Consider the following 17,836-nt stretch of genomic DNA (forward strand, 5'->3'; position numbering starts at 1 on the left):
ATTGCAAAGCCGTTTATCAAAACGTTTTTAAAACATTTAACAAAAGCTCAACCACATTCTTTATGGGAAGTTCAATATTTGTTATGCATACTGGAATGAGTCAATTAGTTCATTAACATTTATTGTGTGTGTACTTGAAATTATTTACGTGTATAATATGAAATTGAATGGCAATCACTAATTATTGAATTAGTAACAGTTATTAAGGGAAAGGTTCTTATTAAATTAAACATTCACTTACTGCTTTTAATTTTTTATTTTTAAACTGTCACCCTTACTAATTTGGTTAAATTGTAATTTCATGAATTTATGGTTTTAATAGATTATTTATCGTAATCTGACTGTTATTGATTAAAACTTATTAGATTTTAATATATATTTCATAATATTTCCTTCATTGAGTAAAGGACTGATTTGCAATGATGTTTATCCCACAGAAAATTGTACATTGTTTGTTTCAAACTATCGTTCTGTTTTTCTTCACTCATTTTAGGATTTCTGAATTCACTCATTTTAGGGCTAATATGAGATACTGTACTCTGTGATTAAGGCAACGGGAAACCATTTCACTTCTCATTTTGAGCCTGTCATGAATAAAACAAGTTTTTAGGAAATTCTGTTAGGTACACTTTGGAAATATATTTTCCTATATTCAGATTTATTTTATGACTCAGTTCAATATTTTTTGTTAAATATTAAAAGAAGATGTTTACCGATTGAAAATAAGACTCATTCAGTAGATAATTCACATTAACGATCGAGTAATTTTCATTAATGACGTTACGTAGATCCAGGAAGCCGAGTTCTGATCTCAGTTATTTTTTCGTTTTCCAGAACGTGTCCGTATTTGTTTAATAATATGATGAGATGGTTTGTATAGTAAGTGAGATAATGGATTATTTCAATGGTACGTTATTTGATTATGAACTCGCACCATGTAATTTTTTCAATAACAAACAAAATAACACATTTTTTTAATACGGCTTATGTGTAATTATTTCGTATTGTGAATGTTTATTTGATGTAAGTGTAAGAAAGGTACAACATACTCGAACAGCGAGCGTCCTTGAATCGGTTATATAACGCAGTATATGGTAAGAAGGGTTTCTCTTGTGCTATAGTTTTTAACTGCGAATATACTAAAATTTCTGAGTGGAGCTATTTTAAATTATTTTGTCAGTCCTGTAGTTATATATCGTGTAATATTCAAATGTTTACGGGAAAAATATATTCAGTCTTGTATATAAACGATCATAATATTTACTGTAAGAAAAAAAATACAGTCTAAAAACTTAACAATATATGCAATATTTTCTACTTAAGTTTTGGCAGTTACTTAAAAATTATGGGAATCATGTTATCTATAACAATTTGGTTATGCCGGTAATCAAAGATACAAAATAATAAAGTAGAATATTTTTTGTAAATTGGATTCTTATTATCCTTCTCTCGGATTACGTATGAATGATACGTAACATTTATAACTTGACTCTAATTTGTTTTCAAAGTCGTTGTTTATATAAATATTAGAAAGAATTTATGGTTCAAGGCAGGTCTCTTACAACTATAAAATCGTGGCACTAATATAGATATGCATCAAACATAAGGAAAAGATGATTTTTTATCTTGACGACATTTTTATATCAGTGTTTTCGAAGATACCTTGTAGGCCGGAGATAATAATGAATTACGTACAGAGTACGTAGTCCTTTAAAATTGGACACACTGCTGATATGTAAATTTTTTTTCTTATAAACTGAAAAAAGACTTTACGAATGTAAAAGAATGTAAGAATGTAAAAGTTTGGAATGAATCTTAGTAGAAGTTTAAATTATAGTTAGTAATTATTGGAATTACTATAATTAATAAATATTGCTTATAAATTTTAAATAAATCTGTTTGGTAATACTAATACTGTAATTATAATTATTTTCTTTAACTATTAAAATATACTTATTTTATCACTGGGTAAATTTAAATTGAACACTTTTTTATCTTACTCTTTTTACAGTACAGGATAAGAAAGTTTGTAATAACAGAAACCTTTTTAATAAACAAAAAATATTTTCTAACGTTGATAAATTAAATTTTTTAAAATGGTATTTATAAAAACCATTACAAATATCAAAAAAAAATATTACTGTTGGTTTATTATCTTTTAAATAAATCCTTTTTTTAAGAAAATGATAAAAATTTAAAATTACCAAAAGCTGTAAACGACTAACTTATAATTTAATGGAACTTGTTTTCCAATGACCCTTCAGATTAAATACCACATCATTCTTTGTGGAGTTACTGGTAATTAATAGCGTTCGTCTTAAAAAGACAGGTTAATCATTACTCACCTACACTTATAGACAATATGCTGCATAAAATACAGAAAATAATAAATACCATACATACATCAACCAGCAGTATCAAAAAATTACTACAATTTTTTGAAAATCAGATTAGCGAGTCGCTTTACACACTAACCTGTCATAAAACACACTAGTAACCACTGTATATAAATTAAACTGCAGTGATTTTTACTAAACACTACATTGAACAGACTGGACGACAGCCACCCGCTGGTAGAATAAATACGTACAGGCACAACACACTTTTAAATTTTACCTCATAAAAACAGACTCGTAATCAAAAATGCAATGTAATCAAAAATGTAACAGAATTTACCTTAAACAGCATTAATAAAATAAACAACATTAATAAGATGAAAGAAATAACACTGAACGAATAAACATGACGATGATACCTTTCGGAATACATGATTAAGACATTACGTAATATTTTTAAGACATGAAACATTTATAACAGCGTTATTAATTAAGTCTGAAAGGCTTTTGGAAGAAGTTCTATTAATTGAAAGTGATTGATTTACGAAAATATAAGAATGCTAGTGATGAAGAAAATAAAAGGGACTATCGGAAATTAAGAAATGCTATAAACAGGAAGTGCAAACTGATGAAAGAAGAGTGGATTAAAGAAAAGTGTTCAGAAGTGGAAAGAGAAATGAACATTGGTAAAATAGACGGAGCATACAGGAAAATTACAGGAAAATTTTGGGGTACATAAATTAAAATGTAATAATGTGTTAAACAAAGATGGTACACCAATATATAATACGAAAGGTAAAGTCGATAGATGGGTGGAATATATTGAAGAGTTATACGGAGGAAATGAATTAGAAAATGGTGTTATAGAGGAAGAAGAGGAAGTTGAGGAGGATGAAATGGGAGAAACAATACTGAGATCTGAATTTAAGAGAGCATTAAAAGATTTAAATGGCAGAAAGGCTCCTGGAATAGACGGAATACCTGTAGAATTACTGCGCAGTGCAGGTGAGGAAGCGATTGATAGATTATACAAACTGGTGTGTAATATTTATGAAAATGGGGAATTTCCATCAGACTTCAAAAAAAGTGTTATAGTTATGATACCAAAGAAAGCAGGGGCAGATAAATGTGAAGAATACAGAACAATTAGTTTAACTAGTCATGCATCAAAAATCTTAACTAGAATTTTATACAGAAGAATTGAGAGGAGAGTGGAAGAAGTGTTAGGAGAAGACCAATTTGGTTTCAGGAAAAGTATAGGGACAAGGGAAGCAATTTTAGGCCTCAGATTAATAGTAGAAGGAAGATTAAAGAAAAACAAATCAACATACTTGGCGTTTATAGACCTAGAAAAGGCTTTCGATAACGTAGACTGGAATAAAATGTTCATAATTTTAAAAAAATTAGGGTTCAAATACAGAGATAGAAGAACAATTGCTAACATGTACAGGAACCAAACAGCAACAATAACAATTGAAGAACATAAGAAAGAAGCCCTAATAAGAAAGGGAGTCCGACAAGGATGTTCCCTATCTCCGTTACTTTTTAATCTTTACATGGAACTAGCAGTTAATGATGTTAAAGAACAATTTAGATTCGGAGTAACAGTACAAGGTGAAAAGATAAAGATGCTACGATTTGCTGATGATATAGTAATTCTAGCCGAGAGTAAAAAGGATTTAGAAGAAACAATGAACGGCATAGATGAAGTCCTACGCAAGAACTATCGCATGAAAATAAACAAGAACAAAACAAAAGTAATGAAATGTAGTAGAAATAACAAAGATGGACCGCTGAATGTGAAAATAGGAGGAGAAAAGATTATGGAGGTAGAAGAATTTTGTTATTTGGGAAGTAAAATTACTAAAGATGGACGAAGCAGGAGCGATATAAAATGCCGAATAGCACAAGCTAAACGAGCCTTCAGTAAGAAATATAATTTGTTTACATCAAAAATTAATTTAAATGTCAGGAAAAGATTTTTGAAAGTGTATGTCTGGAGTGTCGCTTTATATGGAAGTGAAACTTGGACAATCGGAGTATCTGAGAAGAAAAGATTAGAAGCTTTTGAAATGTGGTGCTATAGGAGAATGTTAAAAATCAGATGGGTGGATAAAGTGACAACTGAAGAGGTATTGGGGCAAATAGATGAAGAAAGAAGCATTTGGAAAAATATAGTTAAAAGAAGAGACAGACTTATAGGCCACATACTAAGGCATCCTGGAATAGTCGCTTTAATATTGGAAGGACAGGTAGAAGGGAAAAATTGTTTAGGCAGGCCACGTTTGGAGTATGTAAAACAAATTGTTGGGGATGTAGGATGTAGAGGGTATACTGAAATGAAACGACTAGCACTAGATAGGGAATCTTGGAGAGCTGCATCAAACCAGTCAAATGACTGAAGACAAAAAAAAAAAGATTGATTTACAAATGTTAACAATTTTACCGGTGTTATCTTTTTTTAATAAAAATAATTAGTTTGTTATCTTATCCAGTATATATTACTACTTTTAATAATTTTTGAACAAGAATTTATTAGAAAAACCAATAATTAATTAATATGAGTAATAATAAAAATATAATTAATAATTTTTAATAATTGTATTCTTTAGCGTAATTGGATAATAAATTTAGCTTTTCAATTGTTATCTAATAATAAATATATCAAGTGTGTGTTTTACTGAGTTCGTTTAAATTAATGTAGTACATTAATACTGTTTGTAGATACATATTTCAATATAGCTACGTATAAAATATATATCAATTCCTGTGGGGGGAGCGATTGTACAAAATTCATTAAACTTATTGCATTATTCATGGTATCAGTATGTGTTCTATCGTTTCATGTATTATCGATAATGTTGTACTAAAATATTCTGTGAAATAAAACAGGCTAAATTTTATTTTTGAAATTATTTTTCCACCACAATACTTTTTGTATTATAACTCACAGAAACTCGTTCTTCATTTAAACGTGAATTTTTTGTCATCCGTTTGTTGTTACTTTACTGGTTTTAATGAAATTCTACTCAAAATATTTGTTAGTAACATCTTCAGTTAGTTGCCTTAAGTATTCCAATGTCTATCTGATATTATTTTTTTTATTAATGTATCTGTACTTCCTTCCACTAGAAAGTGGACTTACCTTAAACGTCTGCGAAACGAAATGAACAACCTAGTATTTGGCAGAACCTTTGGCAGAACTTGTTAAATAATTGATCAGTTATTGTTCCTTTTAAACATCAGTATTACATATATTCTGTCAGTCTGCCTTTTATGACGTTTCATTTGTAAATTTTCCTAATAACTTTACGATCTAGCTGTATTTTAATATATTTTTTGTGATGGTTAGTTATTTTAGGAGATATAATAGTTTTCTGTTGATCCTTTATTTATATGTTGATTTTAATAGGTTGCTTTTGGGTAGCGTCTTTATAAATTTTCTACATAAAATTCTTTTCTACATAAATTTTCTACATAAAAGTGTACAAATTGTTTTGTTCTCATTAAAATTGTTAGTCAACTTATTAGATGGAAAATTTTTTAATTATTAAATAGCTTCAATGAATAACTATCGAAAATAAACAGTTTATCAAATATTTGCAAACTAGGATCATATTTTCTGGTGCAGCATTTTTAGGACTTAAAATTATTATTAAGTTATTGTAGTAGCCAAATTCTTTAACTTTTGATGTTTATATCTATATTGGTCGCTAGGATCATTCGATGTTTTGTTATTAAGCCAACAGTCAAATTCTTATCTTTTGTTGTTTATATAAGTTGATATAAATATGTGTGTGTGTGTGTATGTGTATGTGTGTGTGTGTGTGTATGTACTGGCTGTAAGGACTATTAACTAATAAACGAATAAAATATGTTATGGTGAATGTCATGATTGAATACATAAAGAGAAACTAAACTTAAAAATTGTAATTTTTTAATTAATCATTCTCCACGTAAACTCAGATTTTATTTATAGATATAATATGAAGAGGAATTTTTTAGTTGATGAAAAATGGTATGCCCGACCGGGATGCAAACCCGTGACCCCCAGATGAAAGGCGACGGGCTACCACTTCTCCACAGAGGTCAACTTAAAAACTTAAAGCTATTCATAAAAACTAGTTAGTTGCTATTAAATCATGCCTAAAGAGCCTTTTGCAGAACAATATAACCAATTAAATATAATAAATTTATCACAGAACTGACGTAAATAGAAATTAAACACCGAAGTTCACAAAAAAAGTACATATATAAAGGGAATATTTGATAACTAAAAGAAGCTTAAGATGCCTTAATTAATCTTCTATTCTGATATAAAAGTGACGTCATGCAATAGTTTTTTAATTGTGTAGCTAATAAGAGTGTGCAATTTTCAAATAGTAGCATGTACTACTAATAATGAGGCTCAATCAAGTGGTAGCTAATAAGTAAGAGCGAGCGTACTGAGTGCAGTGCACTCATATTCCAGGAGTAGCACGTTGTTGCTGCAGTATAACAGCGCGGTTATGGTGCCTATTGTGATAGTGGGATTGAGTAACTTGCAATATGACCAGCTTGTGTATCTATAAGTTCAATTTGTTTACAAGAGGATAAACCTAAAAAAAAGTGAATTGCAGACTATTTTTAATGTGTAGTCAATTATTAATAACTTTAATTTTTTGTTTTAATTCTTGTCTCATTTTTCATCTCATTCTTTTTTTATCATTAATTTATTTATAAATATAATTTTTCTCAAAGCAGTGAATCCATACAATTCATTAATAGTATATTATAAATCCTATTCGGTAGTTTTTATTCGGTTGTATTTATTGCAAAATCTGAGTAGTAATGTGATCTATTTAACAGAGAATAATTTTTACTTATACTTCTTGATTTGTATTTATACTATACATATTTTATTTTTTTCCTGGGCGCATAACGAAGTGTCGTTATCAATGTCCAGATACGATATTTATATAGTAATTAAATATTAAAAATTAGCAATTAACGATTAAATTAAAAACTAAAACCCAGTAACATAAAACACAGCATAAATGAAAAACGCCTGTGACGTATGCTAAAATCAAAATAAAACCACAATGAAATATTTCATTAATAATCTAAATTAAAACAATAAATTTACCATATGCCATATGCCAAATGTCATAAATAGTTGAAAAATACTGCAGAAAACTCAAATATTTGAATGTAAATGGACGGCCCTAAAAAATCGTAAAACATTCGATAACATCGTCTCAGTGTTTCCTAAGATATTTAGAAAGTTAGCCGCTAGTTTAAACTATCGACGCAATACCGTATAACAGACACAATCCACAAGGATGTGGTGAACAGTTAGTTGGGAGAAGCTACGAATACAAACTAGTGTATTGGTCTTAGTCATGAGTATAGGTATCCATGAGTGAGTCTAGTGTGCCCTATTTGCAAACAGCAAATAATAACCTCCTCTGACAGTTATTCATGCATGAGGAGCTCCACAGTGATACAGTATTCTTAACAGAATGAAGTTTCTGTTGATTGTACTATTTCACTCACTTTTCCATTCATCACGGATCATTCTCTTCAGAAAACAGACAAGATCATCTGAAACTACATGATTAGTGAAAGGAGGCTGGAAACAAGCCTTTTGCAGCATTCTCAGCGCGTTCATTGCCTGAAACTCCAATATGGCTGGGTACCCAGCAGAAACTCATAGTTTTTTTTTTATTCTGAGTCATTTCAGTCATAATAGACTATATCACAGATGACAGAGTGTCTGGAGTAAGTGTCACTTTTTAGCCCACCAGACTCGTCATCGCAAATCAGTTGATTTCGAAGAATTCTAAAGATCAAATCGTAGTAAAGGCCGTTACTTTTATACGGATTAGAATACTAGATCGTGGATACCGGTATTCTTTGGTGGTTGGGTTTCAATTAACCACACATCTCAGGAATGGTCGATCTGAAGCCGTAGAAGACTAAACGTTATTTATATTCATGCATATTATCCTCATTCATAGTCTGAAGTAATACCTTACGGTGGTTCCGGAGGCTAAACAGAAGATTACATGTCCGCACTCTTGTAAGGTACTCGAGGAATCTGAACAGACAAGTATGTATCAAAATGTTGGATTAATTATATTTAAGGCCTTATTAATAGCGTACAGTCCGCAACGAAAAGAATGCCGATGCTGGGAAAGCCAAACATGCATGTTCTATTGCCAATCACAAAATCACAACCAACAGAATTAACGTTTCTAAAACCGTCCGTATAAACTATAGGATCAGGATTCACCCTATTTATAATGTTTAAAATTTTTTTCGTAATATAACCGGATAGTTTTCCAGTTAAAAACTTTATTTTCCAATCTTCTTTCTAGAAATACAATTTCAATATTTCTTAGTGATAATATTTTATTAAAAGAAAACTTGAAATATGTAAATAAAACCTGAAAAATTTCTATTTTCCTTATACATTTTTCATTTATTTAATACTTTCTAAGAATTCTTTTGCATTGAAATTATTTTTGACAGGTAATTTTTATCTTCATTCCAGTTACTTACGGTAATACTGATTATTTAACTGAATCAAAACTATAAAAACTGAATTTTTCAAAAGCTTATTAAAACATCATTTTATATATTTATCAGTAAAATTTTGTAATCGCACCAACTCGCAGAAAATGGGAAAAAATTGGCATCATATTAAATAACTCAAATGATGTGGTTTGTTTCAATTACATATGTTTTTGTAATCAGTTATACAGATTACATGAAACGATTTATCCTCTCGTAATCAATTTATTCTTTTCTGTAACTGATCCTTTTATAATCTTTACAACCCCATATTGTATCAGTTTATGTTATTTAACTATTATAAAAATCAAATTGTTGTTTTGATATGTGATTTTTACTGCTTCCCCACAAAATTTCGGATATATTTATTGTAGTTAATTATGGGTACGCTATTCAGTTACTTGTGTTTTTTTCAGTCATAATAACTTGGTTGTTTGTTTATTTAAAAAAAAGTAATCAATTCTAAAATTTAGCAATTAATAAAAATTAATTAAAAAAATTATATCTCGTCAAAGATGATAGTTGAGGAAACCATAGCATGAATCGCCAAGATGATATTGCCATGTCTATACATGATGGCGCTACGAATTGTGACGCCATTATGTCGCTTTTCATATTTGTTGACTGCAATATTCAATCTACTACAATTGCAAAGTACATTTACAGCAATAATAAATTATCATCACTAAGGATGTTTTATGATAAATGTTTTGAAACATTTATTTCTCATTCTTGACAAGTAGTAATGCTTTTATTTTAGGATCGATCGCGCTAAGCGTATAACTAATTTGAGAGACCTATTGCAAGCCGGTACGTTTGTTTACAAGCAGTATAAACTTAAACGAGAGGTCTTTTAACAAAGATTTAATATAGGATCTATAGATTATTTTCTCTTATACATTCTATAGACATTCTTTAATCTTAAATAAAGCAATTTTTTTACTCAGTTTATTTAAATTTAATGACTGTAAATCCTGAAATATTGTGATTAAATCTGAACTCAATGTTAATTAAATCCATTAAAATTATTAATTGAAGAAATATACCTCAAATTTGCTGTAGAATTCATTTTATCTCTAAAATGATATTAGGTGTACATTTTATGATAGCGTTGTTAAGATATATCAAGGATTTTATCGTCGCATATAAAATCAGCTAGTAACTAGATAGTTACTAGCTGGTTTTAGATGATAACAGTGTTAGCAATCCGAACTTATTTGACCAAGACTTCCTTTCGGGATTCTTTTTTGACCAAATTTGCCTTCCTTAGAGTTAATTTGAAATTTGAAATCAGTTGCTTATAATTATGTTGTAAAATAATAATTTTTACTTATTTGTTTTATTTATCTTAACAGTTAATGAACCTATGTTTCAGTTATTTTTTGTGTATTTTCTTTTTAAATTACTAATAAATTCTTAAGTTTGATTAATTTATATAAACATGAAGTAATTCATTTCTTTTTTTTCTTTCCAGGTAAGTTGTCAGATTTAGCCGTAGAAAAATAAAGGATTCTGCAGTAAGTGTCTAAGAAATATTACTATTTGTTTATTTAAAACATTTCTTTTTTTATTCTGAGATTACAATCATGCACTCTTACATAAACTAGCTTGTTTAATTTTGTCTTTAATTAATCCGTAACTATTCCAGACACGGTAACTCAGTTATACAAATCCAGTGTAATATGTCAAAACTAATTCCTGGGGCGTCTCAGAACAGCTGCAATAATAATTGATAGCACTTGACCATATACAACTTAGGGTTTTTACTATTTTTCAATGTATCAGATTTTACTCTTCCGAGTTGATTAGGAGTTTACTTTTAAAAGTACGTGCTTATTTCCCATAATAATCTAACGAACAGATCAACTTCTTCGTTTTCCGATCATGTAACAAATTAAGAAGCACTTTTTTTTCTTCCTGTTTAGCCTCCGGAAATTACCGTTAACGTGTTACTTCAAAGGATGATATATATGAGTGTAAATGAAGTGTAGTCTAGTACAGACTCAATTTGACCATTCCTGATATGTGTGGTTAACTGAAACCCAACGACCAAAGAACACCGGTATCCACGATCTAGTATTAAAATCTGTATACAGATTTGAATCTACTAAAGTCAGTTGACTTTAATAGAACTTGAACGTTGAAACTCGACTTCCAAATGAGTTGATTTGGGAAGACGCGTTCACTACTAGACCAACCCGGTGGGTAAAACTAAGAAGCCCTAATTGTAACTAATCTATCACTGAAAATCTTTAGTATCTTTGAAGGGACAAAACTTCGTTTTGAAATTCTTTATAAAGATTATTTCATGTGTAAGAAAGTTTCATCCTTAGTTACTTTATAATAATAAACAAACAAAAAACAGGACCACCTCCTCGCCAAAGCTATCCCTTCCCCATCCACTCGTATTGCCCCAGTGCTGCGCGCAGACGATTCCTGCGCGCCTATATACTACCCTACATCTCTGACCTCTTACAGCGGATATGCTATCCACCATACTGGAGATGGAGTTCCAAGTCTTCTCATCTTGTAGCATCTTTTGGACAACATTTTTAGGCGTTAAAGAGCCCAAATCGTTCAGACCAGTCCATCAGAATTGACTGGAGGCTCCTTGACCAACCTCAGTAGTAGATAAAACTACAACGGACCAACGTTGGACAGCCAGGAACAGAAGCTCATCGTCGGATACCCTGTGTTCCAATTTCTCTCTTATGTCAGTCCCGAAGTCCCTAGGACCCTCAGTTTGCGTAGCCGTTGTTATCACAATGACTGGCGGCAACATTCGTAAATGGAACGTGTCGTACATAGCGTTCATAATAGGCTCCACGTCCCGCGTCTGATTACGCACTCTCTGGGCGCACTCCCGTATCTCCCTCTCCGTGATAGACATTTTCTTACACAGATACACCGACTTATACAGCTCATCCGTAACACGGTCCATGTGTGTGCTGTTCGGATATCGTCTTCACTACTTCCCGCGTTAGCCTTCATCTTCCGCGTCATAGGCACATCCTCCACCTCCAATCAATCGGGTATCAATCTCTTCTGAGACCACATCGTCTGTTCCGTTTCCGTTTAATCAAAAAATTTATGGAAGAAAAAACCGAAAAAAGTAGTAAGTCAATTCAAAACAAAAAAAGTCCGGTTGCTACGCGACCGCCTGCAACAGGCACAGAAACACATAAATAAACAAAATAAAAATAAACAAACACAAAAATCCAAAACAAATAAATAAAAACAACAAAACAAGAACACTAACTAAATATAACTACAAAACAAACGCAACAGAAAAATGATGAGGTGTAACCTCAACTAAGAAGCGTAACTAACACAACCGCAATCAGTCGCAGCTCAAAACCAACTCTTTAAAAGCTATTTAGTAGATATTTTATTAGTTACACCGTTTGCTTTTTTGTTAATCACATTAATTGACTGATATATAAACAAAGTTTTATAACTCCACACGGATGGTTACTTAATAATATGTTTAAAGTATGCAAATTATACCATCAATCATTTGTCTTAAAATAAGTTTTCTTTAAAACTTTTAAAAATAGAATAAATATATGAAAAAGTTGCTTCTACTTAAAAGTACATTATATTCTATTCTTGCACGAAAAATATGAGTGAAGTGAGAATATCAATAAATTATCGATAATCTGTTATAAGTTTTTCGGCATTTTTTCCATTATCTGGTTTTGTATTTTTGTGTTCCCGTTTATAATCACTGGTATCTAAAAGTTAACGAGAAGTAAGTTATTTATAGCTTTACTTTATCCAATTTTAATACATCCAAATAATTTTAAATTTTAGTACCCATTTTTCAAAATTATTGAAAATCAAAGCTGTGATGGGAGTCTTAAATTAGTTCTACTGCTATGGATTCCCATAACAGTTGATCTCATACCTTGTAAAAATTACGTAAAAAAAAAACGCGTGATGTCTCTGTAAAATATTATTAATAGTAAACAATTTATAATCTTCCGCATTTATAAAAATAAGATTGCTCTTATATACTATTATGATAAGATTATCCTTCATTGTTATATGTTGCCAAGATTTGTTCGTGCTTTTCTAAGATTTGAAAATGCTGGTCTCAGGTGTTCAACACTTTCATTTTATTTCTATTCTCTAAAGACTTTTCAGGTAAAATTATTCCTAAAAGCGTTGGTGAATATTTTTAAGCACAAAACGATTATTTTTTAAATTACGAGAATTACTTCAGTATTCACCAGATTACTTAAGAAAATAAGTAAATTAGAATAATCGAAGACTGACTACTCACACCATTACGTATTGAGAAAATCATTATAATCCGTTGATGTAATATTGACAGCTTTAAACATGTCTATTTAATGTAATGATAGCGTATTTTAAACCTCTTTCTTAGTAATATTTAGATATTATGTAGTGTATATGATACACATTTCTTTATGAAAAACCTCCCCAGAAGCAATCAATCAATCTTTCTCTCAAAATTCATATAAGTAAATGTAGTTCAAAATTAGTTAAGTAAGTAAATATTATATTAAATAAACCAAAAAAAATAGTTTTATTCATTGATATCACAGTTAGATGTAAAATTAGAAATTGACATTAATTTATTTAATAATTAATTAATAACGACGGTCTGTTGTTGTTGCAAAAAAAAATATAAATTTACTTTTTCATCAATAATACAAGTATTTCCACAAAAGAGTATTGAATTATTGAGTTTACGGTCATTATTCTATTATTTGGATAAGATCTTTTCAGGAAGAAAAGTTATATAATACTAATTAATTTATTGAAGGACATATTTATTTATGTGGATACTTAATTTTAAGAATTAACTGAAATTTAACGAAGACGTTTGTCCTTATTTAGTATTACAACATACGAGAATTTTATTTTTATTAAACTGGTTACATCATTATATTTAAGATTTATTTTCAAAAAGTTATACGGAAATAGCCTTCGTATTAAGCCTATTGACCCATTTCAACTTTATTTGGTTAATTTTATGATCTTGAGTTTTATTTGTTATTAGTAATAGCTATAAAGGCATATAAAGGATTTAATTTGATATACATGTAAAACTATATTTACGACCGGTTTTAGAATTCACGGGATGTAATTTCTAATTTTTCGTATTGAACTTTAATATTATTAATCATTTATTTTCTGATGTCATATCCGATTTGTTTTTCCAGTAAAGTTATTTTTATTAACCGACTTCAAAAAGGAGGTTATATATATATATTCGACCTGTTTTTTAAAATTTGTTCACGCATAACTTCTTTTCTATTTATTCGATGAAGTATATCTTGTTGCAATCTACGTAACTGCTTTTCGCTGTGATATGATATTGAAAAGATTTTTTAGACTGAAAATTGACAAAAAAATTATTTTCGGCGTCCGGCGGGTAGATAAGGATAGTGAGTATCCTGATTGTCCAGAGGAGTCCAGATTGTGTCTCGTTTGAGAGAAACATCCGTCCAGATAGCTTTGCATGATCAAATAATACGGTCGAGGAAGGCTTCTTTTCAACTTCTGCTGTTATAAGTTGATAATCATTTTAATCACGTTAGTTGCTGTTATATGGTCTTCTGCTGGGCAGATAATGTGAGTTTCTGCAGAGGATTATGTAGTACCGTTAATAAAATAATAAATCGAGGTATCTCGTCTTAAACCTTTCAGACCCAGTATACATTAAATATGATATACAGCATCGGCAGGGACAATGGGTATCTTATAATTTTATTTACGTGCATCACATTACACGGTCTTGATGTCGGTTTCATTTTTTTTTTTTAAATAATTTTTATTTACAATCGGTTCAATTAACAGGAACCATAAGTATATTTGTTTACGATAAACAAATGACATGCAAAGACAGGTCTCCATTGAAACCTCTCAGGAATTATAAATGCATACACATGTATGCATATATATACATATCTTATAAAGTACACTTAATTATATTATAAAGATAAACAATTACGTACACTGACGAGTCCAACGAAAGTAATAATAATCAAATCCTTAACGTAAAAAGAAAACACCAAGAACTATATTTCACAGTTGCACAAAGAATCACAAAACATTGAACCAAACGAAGAAATATCAGAAAGAGGAATAAGAAAAAATCAAAAAGAAGTAGTTAAAACGGAAGAGAAATAAAAAAATGAAAACAAAACTAAACGACGACACCAAACCAGATATTTTGACGAAACAAAATCTCCCAATGCAGTGGATTCAATCAAGTCTCGAAGAACTTTACAAATCCAAAAGCCACTTTTGGCGCCAGACCTACACGCTATTATCCAAGAGGTTAAATGCGGACCGATTCAAATGACTGTTCAATGTCATTTCGTATTTGGAACTGAATCATTGTATCTCCTCTTGAACATTCATCAGTCCCAGATAATCGTGATGTCCATAGGAGTCGGAATGTCCGCCGTGAAGATCGAAATTAAAACATTGCCTAGAACTGACCTTTGTCCCGAGTCGGATCACCCGACTAGTTATCAAAGGATACCGACAGGTCCTGATTGTGTCTCATTTAGAAGAAACATCCTTCCAGATAGCTTTGCATGATCAAATAATACGGCCGAGGAAGGCTTCTTTTCAACTTATAATGTTGATAATCGTATCCGATTGTTGTCAAAATACTCGTATAATTTTGTTAAATAAATATAAGATAAAGGAATAAATGCTTTAAAACTAAATTAAATTATAGGATCACTAACAATATCTGTGACTGACTTCAACATTTTGAAATTTTTGACTTTTTTCAGTTATATTTTTTAATAATAATTCTAAAATTATTAATATTATTGATTACTATTTGATCGTATGATTTAATTTAAAGAAAACTAAAAATTTTACTCGGTAACAGCCCCAAGTTTTACTATTATAACATCTCTTTTAATCCTGATTTTAAAAATCAAGTTGAGTTTATTTTAAAAGTAATTTCGCTACTCTGTGTCAAAATGTAATTTTAGGTTGTAATTTTTTTTGTAACGAATTAGTTTTTAATTGGAGTAGCATTATATTAGCATTTTAATTTCTTAAATAATGATCTACTTATTGATATAAACTACTTAAAATATATATTACTGATTGATACCGTTGAGAGTAAGCTGTAGAAAATAATCTAGTGCTGTTGTTCTAAGTTCATCGACTGTGACTTTTGGCATCTTGCTCCTACAAAAAATATTTTTATTATATATATATATATATATATATATATATATATATACACACAAACACACACACACACACACACACACACACACACACACACACACACACACACACACACACACACACACACACACACACACACACACACAGTTGCACAACCTATGAAATATATGTATGTGGGTGTATATATATATATATATATATATATATATATATATATATACATTTCAGTTCTCTTAGAGATATAATCATATTTTTATAAGAATTGAAATTAGTTTTTAAGGGAGGAATGATTTTTTGTTTTGTTTGAAGATTCCTTCTATTTGTATCTTCTGTCTGGAGATAAAAGTTTTGTATTATTCAATCCTGTGTAAGGGACGTGTATTAGTAAATTTTGGAGATTGTGAGTTGGAATTTGAGGTAATTTGATTTTTTTTTTAAACAGCTTTCCGCTTTCGAATTTTATTTTGTAAAACGAACGACATAAGTTTTAGTAACCAGTTATTTGTGATAAACACCAATAGAAATCCTTTTTTTGTAGTGTTTTGTAAGGATCTTTTATTCGTTTCTTAATTATTATTTCAATATTATAAGATTTTTTTTTTATGTTTATACATTGTATAACTATTTTTTTATGTATTATATGTATTAATTTCAAAGTAACTATCGCCAGTTAAAAATTGTTTTAATTATTAAATATTTTTTGAGAGATTTTTTACAGTTTGCAATAAGAATGAAAAATATATAAACGCAATAAAAAAAATAAATAAGTTTATAAAGAGAAAAATATCAATTATACTAAAAAAAAATTATAATAAAATAATTAAAAATATGAAGGCAGCAGGCAATAAAAAATAATTTCATTTTGTCATGAAATTTTTAATTTTTATAAAATAAATTTATTGCAAGTTAATAATGTATTGAATAAACTACAACTTAATTGGAACTTAAGTGTAGATAGTTTTCAGTAACTTTTTTTGTAGTAAAATAATTGGAAATGAAATCGGGTGTATCTAACTAAATTTAAATGTCGTAATATGAATATTTTATAAACTATAAGCTATTATAAAATAGGTAAATAAAAGTAAAAAATAGAAATATTCACCTGAAATACACACCTATAGTAATTAATTTACATCGTTCATCTTTACATTTGGGTATAAGTCCCTCTTTCAAATCTAATTTAATCTTCTTTCAGTCAATAAAAAATAATTTTTGTTGAAAATCGTTTTTACTTAAAACTAAAATTTAGAATCGTATATTTTTTGACAGAACTATTCTTATTGAAAAATGTAACAATTAATGAAGAAGATGAGTCACGTAATTCCCATTTATTAAATTTACTTTAATGATCAAGTCAGGAAGATTATTGATTGTTAAACCAATGAAATAGCTTTCAATCCCTTAAATTTCATTTTATATCTGATTATTTTGTTGTTTCAGTTTATGAGTTCATGATTTAAAAAACATAAACTAATATTTTCTTTTATTTCTTTGTGTTGGGCGTTCAGTTGATTTATTGGTCAGAAGATTTAAGTTATCAATAGGTTTTTTGTTATTTATAAACAACTTTTGCTTCTATAATAACCGATTAGAGAAGTGTAAGGTGCAAGTATACCTCTAAGAAAGATATAGTACCTATAAAATTCATAAGTAAAAATCATAGTAGTCTGTCGCACCCAAGACAAGATAATAGTAATTTTATTAGTTTGAGATTGTAAACTAAAACTGAATGTAAATGTGGTTGTTAATTTTAA

General features: G+C 29.4%; 1 protein-coding gene across 3 annotated transcripts in view; it reads left to right on the top strand.

The window, feature by feature from the left end:
• The window catches only part of Ih (hyperpolarization activated cyclic nucleotide gated potassium channel Ih), a 633,919-nt gene that overhangs the window by 239,020 nt on the left and 377,063 nt on the right, over positions 1-17,836 (top strand). The gene's annotated exons all lie outside the window — the stretch shown is intronic.

This window comes from Lycorma delicatula, chromosome 3, assembly GCF_047948215.1.
Source record: "Lycorma delicatula isolate Av1 chromosome 3, ASM4794821v1, whole genome shotgun sequence".
NCBI lineage: Eukaryota > Metazoa > Arthropoda > Insecta > Hemiptera > Fulgoridae > Lycorma > Lycorma delicatula.